Source organism: Hevea brasiliensis, chromosome 2 (assembly GCF_030052815.1).
Source record: "Hevea brasiliensis isolate MT/VB/25A 57/8 chromosome 2, ASM3005281v1, whole genome shotgun sequence".
NCBI lineage: Eukaryota > Viridiplantae > Streptophyta > Magnoliopsida > Malpighiales > Euphorbiaceae > Hevea > Hevea brasiliensis.
Genome location: NC_079494.1, coordinates 2,030,419 through 2,045,324, shown reverse-complemented (window position 1 = coordinate 2,045,324; position 14,906 = coordinate 2,030,419). Strand labels below are relative to the sequence as shown.

At 30.1% G+C, this 14,906-nt stretch overlaps 1 non-coding gene across 1 annotated transcript; it reads right to left on the bottom strand.

Annotated features, from left to right (window-relative positions):
* Positions 1–14,183: 14,183 nt before the first annotated feature.
* TRNAL-CAA (transfer RNA leucine (anticodon CAA)) lies at positions 14,184–14,267 on the bottom strand. Its single transcript has one exon. It is a non-coding gene; the product is annotated as a tRNA-Leu (tRNA).
* Positions 14,268–14,906: the final 639 nt, after the last annotated feature.

The following is a 14,906-nucleotide window of genomic DNA, read 5'->3' as shown; positions in this document are numbered from 1 at the left end:
TCCAATTACATCTTACAGTCATATAATTTTTCATCATCAGGTTTCCCACGGCCTCAATGCACATGCTCATCACAAAATAAGGGTCTACACCACTTGACGAAAATTCATATTCTTGGTGTCTTTGGAAAGCTCTCGAAGCGTAGAAGGTGATTAAGCCTGGACCCAATTTGATTGGTGGCCGGATCGGCCGAATTTTAGCCAAGAAGTCGAGGAGTAGCACGTGCGTGTGAAGAGACTTTTGGCACATTTTTCGACATCTTAGGGAAGCGGCTGGCAATGGGGAAGGTGACTGGACAGTTGCCGACGAGAGGGGAAGGGGTTGGATGGTTGGCCGGCAAGGGGGAAGGGAGAGGAGAGACAAAAATGAGAGAGTAAGAGGAGGTGTCTGTCACGCGAAAGGGAGAGGAGACGAAGGAGGAGAAGAAGAAGGAGAAGACCAGTCCGATTCGATCGGTCTGACCCAGTCTAGTTCAATTCAGTTGGTTCGATTTAATGTACTCGAAATTTAATTTTTACTCTGCCCTGAGACCCAAAATGAGATCCAAAAATTCTAAAAAAAATTACATAAAAATCAGAAAAATTTATGAAGTCTAAATATATTTTTAAATTTGTCACGTGATCTTTAAATTAATTTTTTAAAAGAGCACTGCTAAATAGATCAATTTGAGCTAGCTCAAATGGTACTAATGTATATAGTTTTACTATTATATTCTTAAAAGAAAGAGAGGAAACAGCTTAAAAATAACTTCAAACTTAGAGTTGGTGAGGTAGCTCATTTCATAACTCATGCAAAGGAAAACATGCATGCAACAAGCTATTATTGCTTACAGCCATGCACACCATTAAAGAACTGATGATTCGAGAAGTGTCTATTGCATTGATACATGCACATATGAGCTACTACATGCAGCAGTGATAAGCTAGCACAATGAATTAACTTACAGAGAAGAATTAGATATAAATGTAAAAATAAATATTACTGGACATGGTATACAATTTAAACAAATAAAATTTATATTTTTGAAAAAAATAATATATATACACATTAGAGCTTGTATAATATTTATATTTCATGCAATAAAATGTTAAATGAGGGTAAATAATCCAACTGGCATAGAAGTACGCATCCCAGCGTGGTTCAGGATTCGAGCCCTCCTTATGTCTAATGTCTTTTTTTTCTATTTATAAGTGCACCTAACATAATACATTCTTTATATATGTATATATATATTTTCGTTGATTTAAAAAGTGGATGAGGGCTAATAGTCCGATTGGCACATGCTCCCAAGCATAAAATAGAGGTTTTAGGGTTCGATCCCTCCATTTGTCCCTTTTTTTTTTCTTTTGTGATTCTTTATAATTATTTTCATTCAAAAATATAATATTAAATTGTGATGATTGTAAGTATTTTTAAATCATAATTAACATTTTTCCTTAAAATTATAATATAACAAATTTTTAGATTTAAAATTACTTAAAATTATAATATAACAAATTTTTAGATTTAAAATTATAAGATATACATAAATTATTTATTTATATACACCTAGTTTTACAGTATTAACACTACTTCACTACTATTAGAATAATCATTTATACAACGATCAATCGTTAAATCAACATCACTACTACAATCACCATGTGTATAATATTACCATGATTATCATCATTAAATCATTGTTTTTAATTTAAATATAGAGGGAGCTAGTTAAAGATATTTAGAGAATGATAGAAATAAAAAGAGCTATAGACAAAGATATTAAGATTATCATATATATAAAGATAAATAGAGGAAGAGAGAGATAAAGATGTGAAGAGAGATATATAAAAATATATAAATCAATATGTGTTGATATTGAAATAACTCTTGTGTTTTTGTGTGTGTGTGTGTGTATACAAAAATTTATCGGATGAGAGCTAATAGTCCAATTGGCACATGCTCCCAAGCATAAGGTAGAGGATTTATGCATTTCTATATATCTCTCTCCACATCTTTATCTCTCTCTCCCTCTATTTATCTTTATATATATATATGATAATCTTAATATCTCTATCTATAATTCATTTTATTTCTATCATTCTCTAAACATCTTTGACTACCTCCCTCTATATTTAAATTAAAAACAATAATTTAATGATAATAATGGTGGTAATATTGTACACGTGGTGATTATAACGGTGATGCTGATTTAACTATTAATCGTTGTATAGGTGATTATTCTAATAGTAGTGAAGTGGTGTTAATACTATAAAACTAGATGTATATAAGTAAATGATTTATATATATCTTATAATTTTAAATCTAAACATTTGTTATATTATAATTTTAAGGAAAAGTATTAATTAGGGTGTAAAAATACTTTCAATTATTACAGTTTAATATTATATTTTTTAATAAAAAGAATTATAAAGAATCATAAAGAAAAAAAAGGGCAAATGAAATATTCGAACCCTGAACCCTCTACCTTATGCTTGGAAGCATGTGCAATCGGGCTATTAGCCCTCATCCACTTTTCAAATCAACATATATATATATATATATATATATATATATATATATATATATATATATATATATATATATATATATATATATATATATAAAGAACGTATTGTGTTAGGTGTGCTTATAAATGGAAAAAAATAACATCTAACATAGAGAGGGCTCGAACCTTGAACCACGCTGAGATGCGTGCTTCTATGCTAGTCAGGCTACTTGCCCTCATCCAACATTTTATTGCATAAAATATATATATTATACAAGCTCTAATGTGTGTGTTTGTATATATATATATAATATTTTTTTTTGAAAATATAAATTTTATTTGTTAAAATTGTATATCATGTCAAGTAATATTTATTTTTACATTTATATCTATCTATATCCATATAATTTATAAGTAGATGATTTAAATAACAATAATAGTGGTGATTGTAAACCATCGTGATTTGAGTGTTTATGGAGTGTGTGTATATATATATAGTGAAATTTATATCATATTTTAATATTTTATATACTGAAAAAATATAAATATAACTAGTTTGACCGTCACCCTACCTACACTAATCCACCACTGCCATCATTATCACTCTCATACCACTATCAAATTTCAAACCAATTTTAAAATTGATACTTATTTTAATATTAATATCTATTGTTATAATATTTAATTTGATTTTTGAAATGCTATTTACTTCATTTCAATTAATATATATCAAATTTATATCATATTTCAAGTTAAAAAAAATAAATATAACTTATAGTATAACTTATCATTAAAAATCAATATATCTTATCTTATAACAAATATATTATATGTAATAATTTATAGTATACAATATCTCTAAATTTGTATGTTTCCCATAGTATTAATTTTTAAAGTTCCAACAGCTGTTAATATCTTAATTTGACATTGAAAAATTTTGTTTGGTGAGTAGATATTAAATGAAGAGATTTTATAGTCAAGTGGCTTATAAATGAGGTAAATGGTATACAAGTCACCATAAATGACTCATATATTAAAAGGATAAAATGGTAATGAATTTCAATTTAATTATCAATATGTCATTTTGAGCTAGCTCAATTTGAGCTGTGTAGCATTTTTGTTTTTAAAAATAGATGAAATTTATTGTCTTAAGAAAATTAAACCCAATTTTAAAAATCCATAAATTTTAAATTTAACTTTCATAATATTTAATAAAGTAAAATATTATAATTTACATATAAAATAATTATTTAAAAATTTGAGTTATTACATAATTTATCAAATACCTAATATAAATCAACTGTAATTAATTATCAACTATTGTTATTAGGTAATAGTAACAGTCATCAACTATCAATTATCAGTTATATCTAATAGTTAAATCAAATAGGCTCTAAATCTAAAAACAAAATATTATCCCATTCATTTTAATTGGCTCAAATTCTTAATTTCTTTAAACAAGTTTATTCAATTTTTGTTAATAACAGAATATAAATTAAATATAAGTAAAAAAAATGAAAAAAAATTCTCCCTCTATTGTTTCCCTCTCTCTTTCAATCGTTTCTTTTTTTGGTTTTCCTCAATTATCGTTTGTCACTCTCTTTCCATCGATTCCTTTCTTAGGAGAATTGAATTCTCTTTTGCAAAGGACATTACCAATCGGTTTGAGCAATTGAGTTTCAAGTTGCATGGGATTTGAAATTGGAGTCTTGAAAGAGTTAATTCACTTTGCAACTCATCCAATAACAAAAGAAGTAAAGCAGAGATTCTTGAAAAATTATAGTACATGTCGGAAATATTAAAAAATATAATTATATATATTTTTTATATTATTTTAAAATAAAAAAATTTATATTAAATATAAAGATTTAAATAATTATATATTTTTTAAATTATTTATTGAAGTTGATTTAAATGGATTAATTTTTCTTTTTTAAGAGAACAATGCGAAGCACATGGCAGCTTTGTTTGGACGCTTAGGTGTTCGCTGTTGAAAACGAGAGGAACGTGGCAAGTTGCGTACTTGCCCATTAATGGAGACTGGGAAGCATGTCCACTACCGCACCACGCCTGGACAATCCCTTTCGCAACTCGCAAAGCTCATCTATCTATATATATATATATATATATATATATATATATATATATAACCTACAGTAGAAATTACCACGATTCAAGAATCACTGATTACGATTTCTGGATATCGATTTAGATTCAATAAAATTATGAACATGAACCAAATTGTTAGGAAACGGTTTGAAAGACAGTTCATAAACCGTCGATTCCGATTTGAGCTCCAGTTTAAAACAGTTTGAAGGGCGATTCGAAAAAAAACGGTTCAAAACAATTTGGAGTACGGTTTGAAAGGAGTTTAGAGATAGTTTAAGAGTAGTTTAGATAAAAAAAATAGAGAAAAATTTTATTGATTCAAAATTTAAGTTATATTTGTAAAAATATTTTAATTTTTCTTAGAAATTTTTCAATCAAAATAAAATAATAAAGAAAATAATTTATTTTAAAAAAAAAATTAATAAATAAAGACTTGACCCTGATTAAAAATTAGAGATGAAATTAATTTTTTTTAAAGAAATTAGCAAAAAATGTATGAACTTAATTTTACCTATATATCCCTTTAGAATTTAGAGAAATAAAAATTTGTAGTTCTATTACTTACCTTTTTTAAAAATTATATAATAATTAATAATTAAAAATTATAAAAGAGAAAAAAAATTAAAATAGAGGGTATTGAAAATTTTATTGAGGATTTAAAGTAATAATAAAGTAATTGAGATAGTATTAAAAATTTCGGTAAGTATATAAAATAATAAAATAGAAAAATTGAGAGAGTATTGAAAATTAAAATAAGTATAGAAAATAATTATTTAGAGAATTTGAAAAAAATTGAAAAAATATTAAGAATTGAAGAAAATACAGAGAATAATTATGTAGAGAATTAATGATATATATAAATGAATTATGAGTGACATAACATATTTATTAAATTTTTTTATATTTAAATCACCGATTAAATTCTATTTGAAATCGTCGGTTCAATCCGATTTGAAACTACCGGTTTACGATTCTTAAAAAATATAAACTTAAACCAAATCACAGAAGGATAGTTTTGGTCTGGTTTGAAGCCGATTCCGGTTTTGAAAGGTTTTGATCCAGTTTTGACCGAATCAGTTTCAGTTCGATTCCGATTCAAAATTGGACCGTGACCACCCCTAGTCCACAGGCGAATACTGCTGTTAGAGGGTATTTTTGAATTAATTTTCATATATTAAAATTAAGTATTTTTATATATTTTTTAAAATGCTTTTATTTTAATCAACAAAACAATAATTTTTTTTAATTTTTATAAACTGAATGTGGTTGAGACAAATATTGGAATTTAATAATTAATTGTAATTACGTTAATAGTAAATCACAGACAGTAAACATAAAAAGATATATTACTACAAATTAGATTTCACATAAAAATGAAATTTATTAAATTAAATATCAATATCAATTTAATTCAAATTTGTGTATTTATTAATTTAATTTTATATTTTAAATAATTTTGCATGAATTTTGATATTAATATTTAATTAAAAATTATTAAATTAATTTTTATATAAAGTCAGGCATGAGCCGTCTGAAAAATTAATTAATAGAAAGGTGGAAAAATATTGTGAAATGTCAATAAGAAATTTTCAATAGTCAAACGTCCGACGTGGTTATTCAATATAAGACAAAAAAAAAAAATATTATGACTAGACATTAAGACAACAGACATTGTTTTTCACGGGAGGAACACATTAAACACAGCGTATCCTTGTAGGAAGGAAAAGACAGATTTATGTCGCTATTACAGATTAATTATCATTAAGTTCACTCGTAATTATTATTCTCTCTGTTTATAAAAAAAGTGTCATTTAAAATTTTAATATTAAAATTAAAAAAAAAATTAATAGTATAAATTTATAATATTTAATTAAAACACCCTTTAGAAAAAAATAATACACATTTATTAATCCATTAATTCTTTGTAAAAGTCATTTATTGGAGTAAGAATAGAGTTAGAATAAAAATTAAAGTGTTATCTTAATTTTCTATAATGTTATTTATTTGTGAATAATTTTTTTTTCCTAAAATGATACTTATTTGTGAATGGAGAGAGTACTTAACTTTAATTTTTTTTTTTAAAAAATTATTTAATTTCAATTTAAATATTATTAAAATCACTGTAATGAATAATTATAAATTTTTATATTAATATAAATTAATTTTTTACTTATAATAACTCAATTTTAAGTGTTTTTTTCGTTATTGTCACTCAATTTCAATTTTTTTTCCCTTAAAATTTAACAACATTAACTTATATTTTAGTAAACCTAAAATTTCTTATTATCTATGTTGGAAGTTTACAAGTTATCATAAATTTAAAAAGGAAAATTATATCTCTCAACTTTACATTTTTTAATAAATTTCAAATATTTATAATAATAACAAAATAATATATATATATATATATATATATATATATATATATATATATATATATATATATATATATATATATATATATATACAACTCAACTAAGCCTTTATCCCAAAAATTTGGAGTCGGCTATATGGATTCGCTTTCTCCACTCTAAACGATTTTGGGTTAAATTCTCAAAAATTTGTAATACTTATAGGTCATGTTGTACTACTCTCCTCTAAGTCAATTTAGGTCTACCCCTTTTTCTTTTTCTATCCTCTAACCTAATGTGCTCTACTTGTCTAACTAGAGCCTCCGTATGTCTACGCTTCACATGACCAAACCACCTCAATCTTCCTTTTCTCAACTTATCCTCAATTGATACCACTCCTATCTTTTCTCTAATAATCTCATTACGGACTTTATCTAGTCTAGTATGGCCACTCATCCACCTTAACATTCTCATCTCTGCAACTCTTATCTTAGACGCATACGACTCCTTCAATGCCTAACACTCACTACCATATAACATAGCCGGTCGTATGGCTGTACGGTAAAATTTTCCTTTTAACTTATTAAAAATCTTGCGATCACATAAAACTCCCGTGGCACGTCTCCACTTCAACTATACGGCTTTAATCTTATGACTAACATCCTCCTCACATCCCCCATCTACTTGAAGGACTGAGCCAAGATATTTAAAGTGATTACTTTGGGACAGTACCACTCCATCCAAACTAACTCCTTCCCTATCGCTAGTTTAGCCTTCACTAAACTTGCAATGCATGTATTCTGTCTTCGTTCTACTTAACTTAAAGCCCTTTGACTCTAGAGTACTTCTTCAAAGCTCTAGCTTTCTATTGACTCCTTCTCGCGTCTCATCTATCAGAATAATATCATCCGCAAACATCATGCACCAAGGAATACTCTCTTGTATATGTTTCGTCAATTCATCTAAAACTAATGTAAAAAGGTAAAGGCTTATAGCTGATCCTTGGTGTAATCCAATTGAGATCGGAAAATCTCTTGTGTCCCCTCCCACTGAGCGCACAATAGTACTTGCTCCTTCATACATATCTTTCAACACTTGTATGTACCTAATAGATACCCTCTTTTGTTCTAACACACTCCATAGGACATCTCTTGGAACACTATCATAAGCCTTCTCCAAATCAATAAAAATCATGTGTAGATCTTTCTTCACATCTCTATATTTCTCCATCAAGCTTCTAATGAGAAAGATAGCTTCCATAGTTGAACGACCGAGCATGAAGCCAAATTGATTGAGAGAGATAGAAGTATCACGACGTAATCGATGCTCCACAACTCTCTCCCACAACTTCATAGTATGGCTCATAAGTTTAATTCCCCTATAGTTCGAGCAACTCTGTATGTCTTCCTTATTTTTAAAAATAGGTACTAAAATACTCCTCCTCCATTCATCAGGCATTTTTTTTGAGTTTAGAATCTTATTAAATAATTTAGTTAACCATGCCACTCCCATATCTCCCAAATACTTCCACACTTCAATTGGTATTCCATCGGGTCCACAGGCTTTACCCACTTTCATTCTCTTAAGTGCTTCCTTTACTTCTAAAGATCTAATCCTTCTAGTATAATTCACATTCTTTTCTATCGTTCTATAGTCTATATTCACGCTATTACCATTTTGACTATTATTAAAGAGATCATTAAAATAATTTCTCTGTCTTTCTTTAATGTCCTCATCTTTCACCAACACTTTTCCTTCTTTATCCTTAATGCACCTAACTTGATTGAGATCTTTACATTTCCTTTCTCTCCTCCTTGCTAATCTATAAATATCTTTCTCCCCTTCTTTAGTTCCAAGTTTCTCATATAACTTTTTAAAGGTCTGTGCTCTTGCTTGACTAACTGCCTTTTTTTGCCTCTTTCTTTGCTATCTTGTACTGTTCATATGCCTCATTATTATCACATTTAGGTAATTTCTTATACCATTCTCCTTTTCTCTTCACTGCCTTTTGTACTTCCTCATTCCACCACCATCTCTCTTTTAAGGGTGGTCCATGTCCTTTAGACTCTCCAAGTACTTTTCTAGCTACTTCTCTAATTTTTGATGCCATCTGTATCCACATATCATTGGCCTCCATATTCAGCTTCCATGCTTCAGACTCGAGAAGGTCATTTTTGAACTTCACTTGCTTTACTCCTTTGAACTCCTACCACTTTGTTCGAGCTACACTATTTTTTCTGACCTTACTTGAATTGTTCCTAAACTTGACATCCAAGACCACTAACCGATGTTGACTTGTTAAAGTCTCTCCTGGAATGACCTTGCAATCCTTGCATAGAGCTCTATTTGTCTTCCTGGTTAAGAGGAAGTCGATTTGGCTTCTATGTTGCCCACTTTTGAAAGTCACTAAATGTGACTCTCTTTTTATAAAGTAGGTATTTGCTAGTATTAGGTCGTATGCCATAGCAAAATCCATGATGTTTTTTCCCTCCTCATTTCGACTGCCAAAGCCAAAACCTCCATGAACATTCTCATAGCCTTGCCTATCACTTCCTACATGTCCATTCAAATATCCACCAATGAAAATATTCTCTTCATTTGGTATGTTTTGCATTAAATCATCCATATCTTCCCAAAACCTTTGTTTACTCTCACTATCTAGTCCTATTTGTGGGGCATAAGCACTAACTACATTTATTGTTTTTCCTTCTAGTACTAGCTTTACTAGTATAATTCTATCTCCTACTCTTTTCACAGCTATTACAGCGTCTTTCGATGTCCTGTCTATGATTATGCCCACTCCGTTCTTATTTATCTCCTTTCCGGTAAATCACAGTTTGTACCCTGAATTACCCACTTCTTTGCTTTTCTCTCCTACCCATTTAGTCTCCTGAATGCAAGCAGTATTCACCCTTCTCCTTTCCAAGGTATCCACAAGCTCCATTAATTTTCCTGTAAGTGATCCAACATTCCAAGTACCAACCCTGATCCTCCTCCTATCCTGTTCCTTCCTAATTAGTCTCTTTTCATGATATCTTCTATTGTTTTCTATGTCTATCTTGTGTTCTATTCCACTATCTGTTATACTGTCTATCCTATGGACTAACTTCTTTACCCACACCCGTCCATGATGTGGGAACCCTTGCTCACTTAACACCACACCCGGGCGCCGGCATGGCGCGTCGCTTTCGGTTAACGCCCTTCACCCTTGCATATTTCTCACTACACCCGGGCTCCGATGTAGCGCGTCGTTAGTAGAGGACACCTCAACGTTTATATCATTTGAATCCATATCATAAGATGTGACAAAATTTTACGCTGGTTGTCACCTACCTACCGCAACCCTCCTCCTTTATCCGGGCTTGGGACCGGCTAAGCGCAAACTACTTAGGCGGAGTTATATATATATATATAATAATTGGTGGTAGTTTGTAAAAAATATAATTATTTCAATTTATTTCTTAAAATTATAAATAAATAATATTACACTAAATATACTCAAATTTGATAATAAAATTTTTAAATTTAAAACTTTAAATTAATCTTAAAATCTACTAAAAAATATTTAAAAAATCAACTTAATAAATTATATAATTCTTAATGAAATTTCTAGTGTACTATATGATGTGATTAGTGTGAATATATTGTTGTTCGTATAAATATTTGAAAATAGAGAAATATTCAAAAATAGAGATTTTAGATTTACTCAAATTAAAATTGAATGAGTTTTGAGTTAAGTAATGATACTGAAAAAATACTTAAAATTGAGTAATAGAGTAAAAAATTAATCCATGTTAACTTGAAAAACTACAATAACTAATTATAATGACTTTAATAATGCTCAAATTGAAGTCGAATGAATTTTAAGAAACAAATTAAATTAAAATTGAATGACTTTTATGAAATAATTTATAAAATTTAGCAATTTTGAATGATAATTACCCAGCTATCATATGAACCTTCACCCATTTTTTCATAATTTTATCTATATTTGGTGTATACACATAATCAATCATTTTAGTTAAGATTATAATAGGCCTCACACACACACACATATATATATATATTCATCAAGTGTTCATACATCTTAAGAAATTTCCTTCATTATGTTCTGTTTTGTCCACTTTAAGTTCTTCACAAATTTTCAGAAAAAAAAAAAAAGAAAAATCTTCACAAATATACAACTCTTTACGCAATTGCTTGCTTCAAATCTTAATTAGTCAAACGTTATTATCTATAATCAAGACTTTTTCGTTTCATAAATATTGTTTAATTTCGTGCAGTCTTATCCACCATTAAGTAAAGGGAAAAGTAGAATTCGTGAGTGCATAGTCTAGAGTTATATATAATTTAATATATTTTAATTTTAATATTTTAAAAAATATAATATATGAAACTTAATTTTAGGCTTTAACTGGGCTTGAGGTTTCAAGTTTTCATTGCGTAGACCAGGCCCTCCCTCACTGTTGCCGTTCAATTCTCTCCAGCTTCTATGTAAATATAAATGCCTTTATGCTGAAGCTTAGTCCTCTCAAATTTTTTAAAATATTTTTCTAAGGAATTTTGCTAAAAAGAATGGGAAAATGTTTGCTATTACAAACTTAATTGAACGAGGAGACTGAATGGATCGAGGTAAGAGTCCGTGATCAGCGAGATAAATTTACTCAATCTAAGGCTAATCATTGTAAAAAGATTAAAATTAGCTAATCAAGTAACTAGCTTTTTACCTTTACAAGTTCTTTAAATTTCTTGTAATCTTTCGACACGAGACTCTTGATAGTTGCGTCGTAATATTTTTAAAATTATTAATTATTTTTATAATTACTAGTTTTTTAAGAAAAAAAAAAAGAATTATCATTGTGTTATATATTTATCACTAGTCGAATATTGTCATAAGTATTTATTGTTGAAAATTATAGAATTCATTTTGAGAATTAATAAAAATTTTGAGAATTATTAATTTCTTATCCCTTAAGTGTTCTATTGTGTTCTACACCACTTGCTAGTGCTGTTCTGAGGGATAAAGAAGAGGATGGAATGGAATGCGCAAATAAATTAACAATTCCTCCACCTTCACTTTTGATGTCATACAGACACCTATCTGATCAGTGATCACTTTGCTTTTTGACCTCCAACCAGCATTAATTAAGCTAGTAAGTTTGAGAGAAACCTTCTGCAATTTAAAGTTGGCATGCATGCATGCAGCTCGGTTAAAGTATGTCGACTGTCTCTATCATTCGATGTTTTTTTAATTCAAAACCAAGCGATATTGCGTAGGGAAGTTGAAGGAGCAGAAGCAAAGTTGGATTATTATGATCGGTCGTATAACTGAAAATATAGAAGAAGCGGAAGTTTCAGAAAAGCAAGCAGTCCTTCGTAGCTAGCTAGCTGCTAGTCTTGAAATGTAGATATGTAATGTTATTGTGACTCAAATCTTTTAAAAAGAAAGCAAAGTTAATTGGAAAAGCAATACATTACAGCAACAATTATCCATATAGTATACTTTACACGACAGATAATTACATGTCAAAGAGCATTCAACCATTCGCAGATGTTGAAACTGTAGAGCGACTACCACTTGTAAAAACAAGTAGGTGGCTAGCTAGGAATAGTCAATTTGTTTTTGGACATGTGACACCCCCCCATGTTTCTGCTTTCAAGAATTCAGGCACCTTTTTACCCACGTTATCTAGATTGACACTGTTGTGTCAACATGATATAAGTTGATCGATAACCCATTTTGGTGTATCATTTTACAAGTCTATGTGCTATGTCAGCACAAGAAAAGTTTGAAATCAACTTCAATTTTGTCCGTACCGGCCATCAAATAGAGTAAAGTTACTGCATTTGTGATTTGAAGGCCACAAGTTCGAATAACATAAACAATCTCTCTACAAAGCAGGGGTAAGATGGTATATGATCAATCCCTTGATAAAAGCCTACAAGTGTGAAATATTTCGTATATTGGTCACCTTTCTTATCATGTAAAACAAAATCAAATTGATCTTTTGGGCTCAAAACCTTGACAATTAAGTGTTAATAGAGCAATGGCTTGAAGATACCAGTGCGTGCATGCAAGTTGCTTTGCTGATTCTTCAAGGGCGACTGCCAAGTGAAGTGAGGTGGTGAAAATTAATGGCTTCCGCCTCATGTTTACTCGGCTGAAGAGACTTTTGATGCCAGTATTTGTCTGACTGTAATTGATTAATAATCTCAAGGTGATTTTGTCTAAAAGACACAGCCGTAATTAAGATGATAACCATTCCTTGATTCCTGCAATTAATTAATTAATTAACGTCTGCAGAATGAAAGAAGAAATGATCAGCAATAATATTCTTTTAATTTGAAGCTATGTATGCAACGTAGACATTCCACTTTTGCATGTCATCTTTCATTGTTTATGTTAATACACGTCCAGCTTTAATTTGCATGGTCAACCACTACGGTTGGTGTGCCAAGGTTTCAACAAACTCCATCAGCAGACAGTGTATCGATCTCCTCTCGCGATCTTATCCTCTACCAACTAATTAACGTTTGAGCAACTTCAATTAATTATGATAATAGCTTTTCTTTTATAATTTGTTCGCATACAAACAAAATCTTTTCAACACACCTTGTATATAAACCACAAGAGATGAGCATAAGGAAAAAAGTTGTTAATAAAGTATACATAAATAATTGATATTTTGAACCTAATTACATAAATAATAATTAATTAAATAGAGATGAAGTTTCAATGAACTTTCTTTCATGCTTTAACAGTGCAAGTTAAAGGTTTCTGGACTCTTCTTTCTTCTTCTTCTTCTCCTTCTTCTTCTTCTTCTGACTTGGGGAAGTAATCTGACTTAAAACATGATCTAGAAAGACTGGTATCATGAATCTTAATGCTTGCGTGTTGTATGGCAAATGGCTTTTGTTTGATTTCTTTTTTTTTTATTAATACTTTATACTATATAATTAAAGCTAGCATGATCATCTAACCTTGTCCGAAGCTTTTTGAGCTATGCAAATCTCCAATTGAAAAGCCATCAACTTTCCCACATGCAATATGGACGCAAACACCTCTCTTTTTATCATAACCTTGACGTGGATGGGATCTTGACGTGGATGGGATCTCTCTGAATATTCCACACATCTATTTCTAAAACTATTTGCAGGTTTTTGCTTATTAACTTAATTTTCATATGTTAAAATAATTTAAATATTAATAACGTCGAGAATATTTTAAAAAAAATATTGTCAGAAGTGGGATTTGAACCCACGCCCTCTCACGAGGACCAGAACTTGAGTCTGGCGCCTTAGACCACTCGGCCATCCTGACTTTACGCTCTAAGCACTGGAACAATATTAACATAGCTAGAGAAGGGACGGGTCCCACAGTCAAGTGGCATCCACGGCGCCTTGTACAGAGTGACGTGGGTGACGTGGATGAGCATTAACATGTTAGCATCGGGTATCTCTTTTGCTAATTTCAAAAGCAAAGTCGGTTTCTATATCCTATAACTTTTGCTTTTAAAGGTTCCTTACTGGCCCCCATGTTCCGGTCGCCGGGCTTCCACTCAACCCATTTTCATTGCAATATTTACATGTATTTTCTGTTTGCTCAGGTGAGCTGAGGCTGAAAATTAATTGTGTGATCATAAGAGGTTGAGCGAGGTCCACGGATCTTTGCTGGTAAGCGGCACCATCGCTGGCTGGTGGCAGTTGACGGCGTGACCCACGGTACAGTGTCTGATGATTATTATAGCGTGTTGGGCAAACACGTGGCAAACGAGGATGCACAGCCATTTATGAGGGCACCGCCCCACGATCCAAGTCCCATCTGTCCATGCACCTGTCAAATTCTCTTGCACTCGATTAGAACCTCTATGCAAACAGATCAAAGCCAAATTTCTCCAATATTAGCTATTTTAATTTAATAATTACAAATTATTTTATTAAATAATTAAATATTAATAAT